This window comes from Hipposideros armiger, unplaced genomic scaffold (genome assembly GCF_001890085.2).
Source record: "Hipposideros armiger isolate ML-2016 unplaced genomic scaffold, ASM189008v1 scaffold_507, whole genome shotgun sequence".
Classification (NCBI taxonomy): Eukaryota; Metazoa; Chordata; class Mammalia; order Chiroptera; family Hipposideridae; genus Hipposideros; species Hipposideros armiger.
This window is the reverse complement of record NW_017731857.1, coordinates 775,309-787,136: the sequence shown is the minus strand read 5'-3', so window position 1 is coordinate 787,136 and position 11,828 is coordinate 775,309. Positions and strand designations below refer to the sequence as shown.

Sequence of the window (11,828 nt, the reverse complement as noted above, 5' to 3'; positions counted from 1 at the left end):
GGTGGTGGTCTGTTTCCCCAGAAGGGACGGCCCTTCTGCAGACCCTGCTGGACCTGGCTCCTACGCCCACGTAGCTGCCGCAAAGCCCGAGAGCTCCCGTTCTCCTGCGGCCGCGGACCTGTCCCTCGCGGCAGATCCCGTCCCCGCCCCGCGCCGGCTGCGGCTAAGTCCCCTACGCCGCGGCTCCGCCGAATGACCCATAGTAACCCCGCTCAGCCGGGCCGGGCCGCCTGCGCCGTGCTCCCCGGCTGGAATTCGATAGGCCTAGCCCCGCACGCGCCACCGCCCGCGGGCCAATGGGCGGCGTCCTCTCTGCATATGCAACGAGCGCCGGCTGGGGGAGCGAGTCCCGGGCGGTTCGGCTCAACAGACGCTGGTCTGCCGGCGCCGGGGAGCTGCGCTGCAGTTGTCGCCGCGTCCGGGGCTGGGACGAGGCGGCGGCGGCAGCGGCGGACAGGGCAGCAGGCGGTTGCCCCCTCGCAGTGCGGCCGCGGCGGCTGCGCCAGAGTCTTCAGGAAGCGGCGCGGGTCGTGAATGCTCTGGGGTGCAGCCAGGCCTGCGTGGGCCCGAGGCCGCAGGAACCGGAGCCCCGGCGTCGCGGTGAGTTGCAGCGCCCGTTTGTGGGAACGGCGGGGACCGGTTGGCGGCGCGGCCTCCGCGTGCTGCCAGCCTGGGCCCGAGGTTGGCCCCGGCCTGGGGAGAGGGATGCGGCGGTCCTGGGAACCTCGGGTCCCGACGTGGCCGCCGAGCCCGGCTCCATGTGTGCGCAGGCGGCTGCGGCGTTTCGGGCCGGCCCGCGGCGTGGGGAGAAGCTGCCAGGTAGAGTGGGAGGCGCCGTGGTGGGGTCCGGGAAGCGGGTGACGTGGGGCCTCGGTCGAATGGCCCACGTGAGCTGGGGGGAACCGCAGCCGGAGACGCCGCGCTGTCCGGGGGAGGAAGGATGCACGGGGTCTCCCGGCGCTTTGGGGGCGGGGTGGTGGCCTGGCAACTTGGATGAGATCGGCTCTGACTCGGTCCCTGGGAGGACCCTGAGCCCTGCGATTTCGGAAAACCGTGCGGGAGGGCCGGGCGGGCGTGTCTTGATGCGGAGTGTGAGAAGAGATGGGGCGGGTGGGTGAGAGGGTCGCCACGACCTGTGGTGGTGCGACGGTGATTAAGCCCGACTGGATTTTGGGGGGGGCGGGGGGTGAGAGTTGAAGGTTTACTTTTCCCCAGGTGCGTTTGAATCTTGAAGCAGTCCTAGATTGTGTAGCACCGAGGGCGCGCTCGCTACCAGCAATCCTGTGGGGTAGGTATTATCAGACCCGTTTCATAGAAGAGGAACCTGAGGCACAGACACATGGAACTGGTTTGCCCAGTCTGGTTTTAGCACACGTGCTCTCAGCTACTGACGATACGGCCCTCAAAAGTAGAAAAGGTAGAACAACGTCTTTAAAATTATAAGGAAGCTAGAGAGGGAATAGGCCTTGTGAAAGTGATTGCAGCTGAAGGACAAATAGCTGACATTTATTGAGCCTTTAATACATGCCAGGCACTGTCCTAAGAGCTTTAGACATGGTGTCTTCGCGCTGTTAACAGCCCTCTAGGGTGGGGGTTGTTCCCATTTTACAGCCCGAGAAAGTGCAGTCTCGCAGGAAATCTCAGGAGAGACCTGGAATCAGCCGCCTGTTTAAAAACCCAGAGCTCTCACCTCTAACCACTGTATTATGCTGCCTCTCCTTGGTGGCTGGCTGAATAGTTGCCACAGTGGATTTTTGTTTGGGTGGCCAGGAGAACTGTGGTTTGATGATACCATCTTTCATGATCATTATGACCCGGTCTTTGTTTTCCCCGGTTTAGCTCCGAGAGTTGAAGGGTGCTGCCGAGTTGCTCCTGAAAGCGTGTTAGGTTATTACTGGGAAGAGGTGTGACATGGGAGTCTGTTGCACAAACTTTATTCTTCTATTTTCTGGCATCTTCCCGTGCACTTCTCACCCTTAGAGATGAGTAAGGCCGCTGTGGTCACTCTGGCATTTTCTCTTCAGACTTTTCCTGGTTTCTCTCTCCTACAAAAGGGTTGGTTCTGTAGAATGGCAGTGTTGTTGGGTGTAGGGCTTAAATATTCCTGTAATGCTTAAATTTCCCCCTCTCAAAATGAACCGTTGGGAAGCAAGAATCTTTATGTGAGATTTGAACTTGAGGGTGGGTGGGATTTCGGTGTTTTCTGGAAAGCCAGGCCAAAAAAGGTGACAGGTTTTTCTACCGTTAGATAAGCAGCCTTGTAATTATCAATAGTATCCAGTGCTGTTTACACTTTACAGAGTCATTTAATTTAAGATTCTCACCTCTCACCTTTTAGGGGATTAAAATGATGACATGATTTGGGAAATATATGCTGTCGAATAGGTGAACATTTCAGTTGAACATGTCTGAAGCCGATAAAAGGAATTCATTGCAGTACATTCACTGAAGGCCACCTGCATGTGGAATAAATAAAAAGATGAACTTGAGAAATTTCTTGCTTTGAAGATTTCAGTTTAATGAATACCAATACTCAGATTTAAGTGTTTCCCCCCCTCTTTTCAAAGTACTATCACATTAGCCCATTTGATCCTCATAAGAACCTTACATCATGAGGAGAAAAATGGAGATTTAGAGGTAAAATTGCCAGACATGGTGATTAGTAGTAGATGCGGTGGGAGGAGATGTTGACTGATTACTGGTTTACCATTTTGGATCTCTGTATGTAGAGGTGATGGCTGAAACCGTGGGCGTGGGTGAGATTGCTTATGGAGAGACTAGAGTAGAAACAGGAGGAGGAAGCCTGGGATGGAGCAGGGGAGACAGGAGGCTGAACTTGCAAAGGAGATGGGAGGAGTGGCCAGGGCAGTGAGGGGACAGCCAGAAGCAGGTGTCCTTGCAGCCACGGGGGGGAAGTGGCCATTACTGTGGAATGCTCCTATGAGAGGAATATTGGGTACCATCCATTGGATTTAGTGACTCAGGGGTCTTGGGTGACCTTCGCAGGAGATGTTGATGTGGCGGTAGGGGTGGGGTGGGAGCAGGAGTGAGCTGAAGTGAAGGAAAAATGGAGACGGCAAGCATAGGAAAACTGCTTCCAAGAGTTTTGGTTTCAGCACGTTCAAATGTTCAAATGCAGATGGAAAGGTATGTGTTGAGAGGGAATGGTTGAATACAGGTGAGAAAAGTGTTGAATACAGGTGAGAAAAGTGTTGAATACAGGTGAGAAAAGTGTTGAATACAGGTGAGAAAAGTGTTGAATACAGGTGAGAAAAGTGTGCAAAGTTCCTGAGAGGATGGGAGGGGTTGGGGTCCAAAGCACAAGCTGGAAGGAGGGACACTTCTGCAGTAACAGAAGATAGGTTTGCAGCTGACCTGATAGGAATCAGTACCTTATCACTGAGCCCTGAGCAATTTCCAAAAAATTGCCAAGAACTGTTAAATTCCTATAAAAATCAGCCCAATTTTAGCTCACTTATGACATAGTCTTTTTAGAACATTTCACTACAGAAGAATTTCTTCTCTCTTTTGCCTTTCTTCTTCCCCTCTCCTTTGTCCTTCAGTTGATAGACAAAATTTGGCACATATTTAATGTATACAATTTGATGAGTTTGGACATGCATAGACCTGTGTAATCATCACCACAATCAAGATAATACACATATTCATCACCTCCAAGTTTCCTCGTGCCTTGTTTTGTTTGTTTTTCTCTGACCTTCAGAAGTAATTTTTTGGGTAAGCAGTAAGAAGGTATTCTTGAATCTCATGTGTGAGCGAACCATTGTCTAAATAAAAGCATACATCATTGAAAGGGGACCAGGAAATATTAATTACTTAAGGACTAAAGTATTCAGGCTGTATGAAGGTCCACACCAGATGTAGTTAGTGTGAAGTGAACAATTCAGAGGACAGAGAGGCCATGCTTGGCCAGGAAAAGATCAGCGGAGCAAAGTGAGACGTAAGATGGATTTGAGGGAAGAGTTGAGTTTGAGGAAGGTATTCAAATGGGGAAGAGCAGAATTGACAGATAAATTGAGGCATCAACTGTTTTGGGAGACTAAGGCAGCTGTAAGGATAAATCACATCCTGGGGGAAGCAAAAAACAAAGACTTGGAGGACAAATACAATTAAGACTTGGCATAAACTCATGTATTGATTGATTCCTTCAACTCAGGAAGTAATCGTTGAATGAATGGAAGGTCCTAGGAACAGGAAGGGAGGGAGATTGAGCAGCCAGCAATGAAGAGAACTGTGTGGGCTCTGAGTTGTTACAAGAAGGACGTTTGGGGTCTGGCCCATGTTTCTAATCCTGTTGCTGTGACTGTCAGCGTGGCACAGCACACCACAGCCTGGCAGTGTGGCATTGTCCCTCCATTTAGCCTTTGTGGCACTTAGTTTCCTTGTCTGTAATCCTTTCTTGCTTAACAAAGGTATGATCTGTGTCTCCATCAGTGTTCTTTTTCTTTTACCTCCCTTTCCACCTTTCCATTTTACTTGGCTCAGACTTTTTGTTATCTATGCCATATTTCTTAGGTTGCTTTGAAACTATGTTAGGTTTGTGCATTCCCCCCTGTGTGTTCTTTCATGTGTTTACTACTTGGAATTCACTGGGATGCTTGCATGGGTTTTATAGATACTGACTACACTGCTGCATAGATAGTCCTAACCTTTTTGGTATTATTTTAGTTCTGAATTGATTTTGGAGGTATATAACAGTTCATTTCTCTGCATCGATGTTTCTGGGTTTTCAGATATTCAGTGTCATTTTGGCCAAAATTATTGACAGTTCCTACTTCAACCACAAAAATTTCTTATTTTTACTTAGTTTGCTTTTTTTGGGGTTGCAGTCATCCTCATTCTGGACCTTGACGTTGGCTCTTTTGCTGTAAGACTAAAAACAGCCAGAAACCCTTCTCTTCCCTTTGGAGACTGTTGATCTCTGGACTTGATACCTCCTGTTTGGGGGAAGGGTAGGGTAGTGGAGTTCTTTCTAAGATGAAGCAAGGAGTTAATTTAGTTCCATGGAATACCAGAATGAACCAGAATGAATTGATCTTAGAACTGTATTTTCCATAATTTTAAGGTAAACAGACTTGATATTAATTGAAACTATACCACATGAACTATAATACATGGAGTCATTATTTTTTACATATTTACAGTTGATATTTCCCTAAATCATTTTCCTTTTGTAACTTTCCATATTGCTCATGAGTTAGAGTCTAAGAATTTGTATTCCTTTACTCTGAACTCAACCTGACTTGTACAAGGCTGATGCCTATTTAGACAGCATAGCACTCGTCTTAGAAGTTAAAAATGTTTAGTTTGTATATCACTTACTAAGGCATAAAAAGACTACTTGTTCTCTCCAACAGCATCTTGAAGTGGGAGGGGTTATGGGCTGCAGTGGCTGGTGGGGAGCGAGGTGTGAGGTCAGAGAGGGAGCTTGTGGGACCCCAGGGATGAAGATGGAGATTAATGTGGTCTAGAGGAGTGATGAAGGGCTTAGTTTTGTGACCCTGCTGTTGCTGGAATCCCCAAATCTGGTTCTACCTCACCCTAGTTTTGTGACCAGAGCAAATTACCTAACCTCTGAGCTTCAGTTTCTGAAGATGAGCATGATGTTTGTCTTGAAGAGTACATGTGTATGCCACCCATCTCTGGGTGCTGGAAGAAAAGGTTAGAAATTTTATTTCTTGTTTTTAAAAGTTTCTATATTTTATGCACGATTTTTAGCATTCACAGTATGTTGGAACAATATAGTACATATACGCAATGTTAAAGGTACACATGTTTGGGATGCCAACAGTTTTTTCCAAAAGGGGCTCGTTGTGACCCTTAAAGTTCTGAGACGGTGAGCTAGTAGATAAAAGTGAGGCACATGCTTGGAGTTGGAGACTTATTAGTTTGGGGGCAGCTTTAGAGATGAACCGAGTTTGAAATGGAGTTGAAGAGCTTGGGTTAGGTGGCTCTGGGAAATGAAGGACTTTGGATTCAGGGAACATGTCCCTGCAAGTTCATTTGAAAAATGGTGGATGTAGTGAAACTGTCATGTGTAGTGATTTAAATGATTACTTTGTGAAAGTTGTAAATTGTATATTTTTACACTATATCATGTGTTAGAAGATTGCATGGTAGAAATCTGGATAGGACATCACCCAGAAATGTGAGTCAGTACTAGGGAATTGCTCTTGGTGCGTGGATAGCTTACAGATAACTGAGAGCCGACTGTATGTATGTATAAGTTAATCTTGTTTAAATTGCATGATGCCAGAGCACAGGCATGTTACGCATAGGTGATTAATTGCAGAGTTGTGTTCTTTTGTTGGTAATTTCAAATTGCTTTATGAAATAATAAATATATTTGCTATCTTTTTTTAGGTAAGTCTAAAGCGTGTTTCTCTTGGGTTCCTTTAGGGAGAATAGTTGTGTTTAATGTATCCCTCCACTGCAGAGAAAGCCCTGTGAAGACAGGGATATTTGTGTTTCATTCACAGATGTACACCAGTGCCCCGCATATAGAAGATGCTCCCTTGTTGAAGGAATCAATCTTTGCATCTCTGCCATGTAGCACACGGACATGAGATACTCAGTAACTGATTGTTAAAATTGAGCTGAGGTTTGAGCATAAAACCAGAAAATTTTTTGGAAGGCCGACAACTTGACATCAAAACAGCCAGTATACACTTACTAGTGGGAGCTCAGGAGTTGTCTAAGTGGACTTACTGTTGATAAGATACACATTTGAGTAGCTAGCTGCTTGAGTAATATGTATAGATATAATTTAAATATGATGTGATCAAGAAGGCAAGGAAGTGGGATGGATTGCCTCAGTCCAGGCCAACTGCTTGTCATTTAGTATCATAACGACTTGTCACTGTCTCTGTAGCCTCTGACACTCCTGACAATGTCCTCATTGAGCCTGATACCTGTCTTTGGCCTCTAGGACACTGCTTTTGGCTTCTTTAGCTTTCTAGCTGGCTTTTACAATGTCTGTCCTTATCCTTATGTCTTATAAGTGAATATACAGTCAATTCTTGAATATGTGTATAGGGTAGGAGGGTTAGGGGTGCTGACCCCCCTGCACAGTCAAAAATCCACTTTTTTTTTTTTAGCTGAGCCATCCTGCCACCTTTTGGCAGCTCAGCAGCAGCTCAGCTCGGGCTGGGACTCGAACCGCTGTTGCTCAGAGCTCAAACTCTAGAGCAAGCTCTTAACCAACTGAGCCACTCGGCCAGCCCCCAAAATCCCCTTTTGATTCCATCAAATATAACTTTTGATTCCCCCAAAACTTAACTACTAATAGCCTACCATTGGCTTGAAGCCTTACTGATAACATAAACAATCGATTAGCACATATTTTTGTATGTTATATGTATTATACACTGTATTTTTATAATGAAGTGAACTAGAGAAAAAAAATGGTATTAAGAAAATCATAAGGATGAGAAAATACATTTACAATACTCTATGTATTTATTGAAAAAAATCCCCATGCAGTTCACACCCTTCTTGTTATTTTTGAAGGGTTCCATGATTTGACTGTAAGATGGGTAGTCAGCGTTGACTCTAAAATCAACATCTTCAGCTCTGTCTAGAGCCCAGTCCTGTATTTCTGGCAATATCCTGAAAATCTGCACTCATGCACTCTCATATGTGTCGGCTCTTTGTCCTGTATTGCTCATATCCATCACAAGTCTCCCAGTATTCTGGAAATGTTAACACTAATCTTCAGAGATTAATATTCACATTCCCCCATTTCCTGTTGGTTTTACCTCAGAAACGTTTTTACAGTTGGTCCTTCTGCTTGTGTATCTACTGCCATAAACTCTGAACCCTTGGGCTCTTGTCATAACTACATACCTGGAATCCTTTCTGGTTTGTTTTCTATGTTGACCCAAGTAGTCATTCTGCAGAAACAAATTCCTTGCCCAAAAACCTACCTCATCCTATCTGCAACATGTTTCCATATCCCATTTTCATTTCTAACTACCCTTTCACTTCCTGTGTTCCACTTTCCCGAACTGCTTGTGATTCCTCCTCCTGCGCCTTTCATGCCGGTGTGAGAGGCCGGAGTGTGAGAGGCCGGAGTGGAGGGAGGAAGCAGAGCACAGAGGGTTAATTGAGCTCTGTCTGTAGGACCAGAGGATTTCACATAGACGCTTCAGCTGAATCTCCAGGGTTGAGTTGACTTTGGCAGTCCTTTAAGCTGCTTTTATTTTTCTCCAGTTCTTTTAATTCAGTTGCATCTCTGGGTTCCAGAGAGGATATTATTGGACCAGCGTGTCCGTATTTCTGATACAGGCCTCAGATCAGAGGCTGTTGGATCCCTGTGGATGCCCGCCCATGTTTGCCCTAGTCTGCTGGAGTAGAGGTGGGAGCGAAGTGACGTCGCTGAGTTCAGACAAAATCAGCGCTTCTCTCCCCCACAGAGTCGTCGGCCAGGCAATTTGGACTGTGTAGGCCACTGTGATAGCACTGGAGATGGTTTTATAATCAGAAGAAAGACTTGGGAACAAATCATTTTTGGGACGTGGAGCTGTGGAAGAGAGGTATTGCTAGGCTGGTTGTTTGCTTCAGGGATCTCCTCATCTTCTTAAATTCAGTACTGAAATTCAGCCACTGGCTCGCTTCAGATTTTTCTTGGGTGCTGCTTAATTGATTGAATAACCAATCTTTTACCCACTGATCTGAAATGCCACCGTCGTCAAATATAAAAGCTCCATGACTTTCTGATTTAAATTCTGTACCAGAGCAATTAGTGTTAGTTTTGACATTTAATAGAGCAAGTATGCACTATTCTTGTTTTCAAATTTTATTAGCTAATCTCAAATACTTCTAGATAGACTTTGGAATTAATATATCAAATAATCATACTAAACAAACTAGTAACCAAGTCCTAGTAGGATTTTGATTGGGATTGCACTTGGTTTGGTTGATTTTGGTGGAATTATATTTATTCTTTCTACCCAGGAACTAGCCTGTCTTTCCATAGATACAGGTCTTTTAGTGTGTCAGTAGCATTTTATACATAAATACATATGTATGTTTAAATAAGGTGTTATGTACATTAAGTATTTTAACGTTGCTTTCACTACTGTGACTAAGATCTTTTTCCCTTTGTGTTTTCTAACTGGCTATTACTGGCTATAGGAAAACTATCAATTTTTAATTACCTAATATCCAGATACCTTAGTGAATTCTCCCTCTGGTTGCATAGTTTTCAGATGATTTTCTTGTCAGACAGCCAATTATCTGCAGACATTAGTGATTTTGTGTCTCCTTTTCCAGTATTCATGCCACTCATTTCTTTTGTCATCATTGCATTGGCTAGACTGCAGTGCTGTCCAGAAGAAATACAGTGAGCCACACATATAATTTGTAATTTATAAATATATGTGATTTTAAATTTCTTATAGGCAACGACAAGAAGTAAATTCTGAGATGTACTAAATTAAATTACAGCAAGCCAGAGGGTGGGAAGAAATGCGAGGGGTTACTCACTTAACAACTCCAAGGCAAAACTCACAAGAGACGTTCACACTCCTGAGTGCGTGTTGGAATTTTGGGTTAACTTCCAGGTGGCTATTTGCACGATCGTCTAAAAGGGAGAACAGCCCAGGTAGCCTGGCTCCATGGAACCACTGGGGCCTCGCTTCTTGTTTACTCATGAGCTGCTAGGACTGCTGCCTGCAGCTAACCCAATGGAGCCCGTCCTTTCTCGTGGACCCTGCGGCACCCATCCCAGAACTGGCCCCACTCACCTTCTCCCATCCCCTGTCTAAAGCTACTGTAAATTCTTTCAGAAGGGCCTACATCTTCCTATCCTCTACTTGATGGTTAAAAATGCTGCCAGCTCCGGGATGGCAGACATGCTCGCCTTGTTCACCGAGCCAGGTTGCTGGTGGCCTAGACTTCTCGCCCCAGGACTTGTTGTTTTTTCTTGCTGGCAATGGCCTGGTAAACCCTCCGTTTTGAAAAGACTTTCAGCCGTGGAAGTTAAAATTTTAGTTTAAGAGCCTATTCAGTAAAGTAAAACAAACAAAAAAACAGGTAAATTTAATCTATTTTACTTAATACATCCAGAATATTGTTGCTGGAAAACGGGTTCTTGGTTTCGTCTTGGGAAAGAATTCAGGGTGCACTGAATGAGCCAAACAAGTGGTGCATTTATCACAGAAGGACAGTGCACTCAAGAAGGGAGAGCGGGCAGGTCTGGAGAAGAGCAACTGCCCCAAGAACAGACAGGCTTAGGAATTTATTCTGAAACGAGGGTGCAAAATATTCAAGACTTAGGGGTGGCATTATAGGCATTCCTAGGCGGAAGCCTTCCCTTTGTGGGGAAGGATTTTTTCCTTACTTGGTCTTGTCAGAACTGTCATGGCGACATAGGGGGTGGAGATTTTTCCTAACCGCAACACTTAACAGCATTAGAATCCATTGTAATTAGCTGAAGTTCACCTTGAGGGACAAGATGGCGTCCAGGCTCTGCTCTCGGCCACCAAAATCTGGTTCTGGCCGGTCTGGTTGCTGTACTTTTTCTTAAGGAATCTTATCTCCCTATTTTGTTTTCCCTGCACTTCCTCCTTCCCTTCCACCAGCCCTCTGCCCTTGGCCCTGTTCTTTCTGCTGCAGTAACATTATCATTTCAACGTATAATCAATATAAAACCTACTAATGAGATGTTTTATGTTATTTTTTTCCATACTGTGTCTTTGCAATTCCATGTATATTTTACATTTAGAGCACATCTCAATTTGGACAAGCACACTTTGCAAGTGTTCAGTAGCTACATGTGGCCAGTGGTTATAGGGCTGGAGTTTTCTTAAACAGTGAATAGTAATTAGGTCACAGCCGGCTTCTTTGTCTTGTTCCTGATTTTAATGGACATTACCTTTGAATATGATGTTTGCTATTGGCTTCTGATAAACATATATACTTTTATTAAGTTAAAGGAGTTTTCTTTTGTTTCTGAATAAGAGGTTCCTTTTAAAGTTAATAATTGATATTTACTTCCTTTAAATACTTTTTAAAAACATATACTGACATGATCACATCGTACCTTTCCTTCCCACTTAATCTATTAAAATAGAGAGATTGATAATAATAGAGTCCTTTGGTTTGATAAAAAAATATATTTGGTTTCTGTCTCCATTTTTGGAACCCAGCTCCTAAAACCCTGAGTGATAGGAATTTTTTTGTTATTCACAGAGCTCCTTTTGATCGCCTGAGTTGATGCTAATGAAGTGATTTAGGGCGGGGTCCCAGGTTAACCTCAGGATGGGGCTGGTCACCTGAAAGAGCAAGAGATGAGAGGATTTGAACTTTCAGTCCCACCCCGCCACCTCCTGTAAGGAATGAGGGGGGCAGAGATGGAGCGCTATAAAATCTCTTGAATAGTGAGATTCAGTAAGGCTGGTGAACATGTCCAGGTGTGGGAGCGGTGCACCTGGAGAGGGTTTGGAAGCTTGGCTGCGTCCCCTCTTCCCCCATCCCTTGTCCTGTGCATCCCTTCCATTTGATGGTACCCGAGTTACGTCCTTTGTAGTGTTCCTGAGTTCTATGAGCCATTCCAGCAAATGACTGAACCTGAGGAAGGGATTGTGGGAATCCCCGGTTTATAGCCCACAGGGGATTTCTGACTGGCAAGTGGGGAACAGCCTTGTGAGACCGAACTCTTAACCTGTGAGATCTAGCTAGCTCTTGTAAAATAGACGATCAAAAAACTTAGATCAAGTCTGGCTTTAAAAAAGTTGTCTTTAAAACTTATCAAAGGGATACATATATATGAGATGTGATCAAACAGTATGGTGAATGTTTAAAAAAAA

General features: G+C 44.8%; 1 protein-coding gene across 1 annotated transcript in view; it reads left to right on the top strand.

Annotated features, from left to right (window-relative positions):
- Nucleotides 1–326: 326 nt before the first annotated feature.
- ACSL3 (acyl-CoA synthetase long chain family member 3) overlaps nucleotides 327–11,828 on the top strand; it is a 94,517-nt gene continuing 83,015 nt past the window's right edge. The window contains exon 1 of the mRNA XM_019667818.1: nucleotides 327–600. The gene's annotated coding sequence lies outside the window, so the exon portion shown is untranslated. The remainder of the gene's footprint in view (nucleotides 601–11,828) is intronic.